The sequence below is a fragment of the Bactrocera dorsalis genome, chromosome 3 (assembly GCF_023373825.1).
Source record: "Bactrocera dorsalis isolate Fly_Bdor chromosome 3, ASM2337382v1, whole genome shotgun sequence".
NCBI lineage: Eukaryota > Metazoa > Arthropoda > Insecta > Diptera > Tephritidae > Bactrocera > Bactrocera dorsalis.
Window position 1 is genome coordinate 33,927,091 of NC_064305.1, and position 1,946 is coordinate 33,929,036.

At 35.6% G+C, this 1,946-nt stretch overlaps 1 pseudogene; it reads left to right on the top strand.

The window, feature by feature from the left end:
- Window positions 1–360: 360 nt before the first annotated feature.
- LOC125777389 (putative nuclease HARBI1) lies at window positions 361–1,049 on the top strand (annotated as a pseudogene).
- Window positions 1,050–1,946: the final 897 nt, after the last annotated feature.

Genomic DNA, 1,946 nt, shown 5'->3' on the forward strand with positions numbered 1-1,946 from the left:
GAACATCTTCGTAGGAACTAACTGATTCAGCATTTTCATCATCCTCATGTGTCTCTTATCCATGGTGCAACAACAGTCTCTTTAGCACCCCGCTTTACATCCAGTAGTAGAAATATTTAGTTCACGTAGTGCTTGCTGCAATTCCCTAATATTTATGCCGGTATTCTGCGAGCAGTCTCAAGTCTCTAGTAGAGACGATTCTGTGGTGAAATCTATTTAGTGACTATTTGGTATTCTGGCGAGTTTGTCTCATCTCTAATTGAGCAATATCAGTCTCTAACTTGTTATACGCTTTGCACCAAGTCATAGAAAACCAAGAACAAAGCAATGGCTGATGAAGTTGGACTATTTTACCTTATGATGAAAAAACGAGAGGAGGAAGAGAGGTAATGTATTAATATTTATAATTTTGCAATAATGGATAATAAATCTGACTGTTTTGCGAAACAAAAAAGATCCGTTTTCATACGAAGAGAACACACTCAGGAAATTCTTTCGATTTCCCTAATCTTTGTGCTGTGATCTCATTAATAAACTCAAGCCGTATGACCAACAGCAAATATCGATTCCAATTGAACTTCGGGTGAGTTACATTTTAACCTTAAAGAAACATGTTTTCATGCAATCAAATTTCTCTAGTTTATTTCAGTTTTATATTTTTTATGCAATGGCTCATATCAGTGTTGCGTGGGAATTTCGAGGTGATGAGCCAACCAACCATTTCCCGTTGTATCGAATATATCTGTAAATTGGTGGTGGAGCGTAAACACGGCGAAGTGCGTTTTCCTAATTCTGTTGAAGAATATAATAGAATTAAGACTGGGTAAGTTGTTTTCCAATTTAAAAGAAAATAAATCGCTATTCAACAATTTTATTCCAGATTTTACTCGAAATTGGGAATAAAAGTTGTAATTGGAGTAATTGATTGCACTCATGTTGGCATAATTGCACCTGCCTTGTCAAACACAGTTGTACCGCATGATTATATGAACAGAAAAGGTTATTATAGCATTAATGTTGAAGCGGTAAGTATTATATTTAATAACTAATAAATAACTAATCTATATAAATAAAAATTAATCGCCAAAATGTATGTACGGTCATAACTGTCATACGACTGAACCAAATTTGATGATCCTTTTTTTATAATCTTCGTTGAGGTTCAGGGATGGTTTCTGCGGAGAAAAAAATTCGAATAATTGCCCGAAAACCCCTGAAAACAGACCTTTTCTTTTGCTCATACAAACGAATGAATGTTTGTTCGTTAGTAACGCTAAGAGAACGGCTGAACCAATATTGATGAAATTTTAAGAGGTCGTTCGTCGTGGATCTGGAAAGGTTTAGAAATAAAGAACCTGTATGTCTTTCATGAGAAAAAGTCGGAAAATTGAACAATTCCAAAAACTTAATTATTTCCCTACAAATGCTTTTATTCAATTTTTTTGTTTTGTTTTTCAATTATTTAAATCTTTCAAATTTGGCGTTTGCTTCAAAAATTTTTGAAAATTATTCCGTGAAAATGTTATGTGTTTTTCACACAGAGTGATCAATTACAGCTTGATGCTATGAAGAGGTCGTGCTTATATCGGTCGGCGTTCTTTTTGGCATCAACATACATTAGCAGCCCAAGCCACATGAACGAGTACCCCCAGGATGCGATGATATACGTGCGGTATTATGGGTCGCTATCAATCAGAAAGCGATCGTCACGATGTCATAGCAAGACTTTTCAACAGCTTCAATGGACATTATCTTGAAGCAACGCATATATGGTGCTGTTAGTTGCTAGATAGAGTACAGTTGAGTGGCAAAAGAGAGGTTAGCCGCACGCACACATTCTTCTTTGGATGGTGGAAGGTAGTTACACCAGATCAAATTGGTGAAATCATTCAATAATGCATCAATTCCTGATACAAAGAAAGATCCAGTATTATACGAAGTGATGA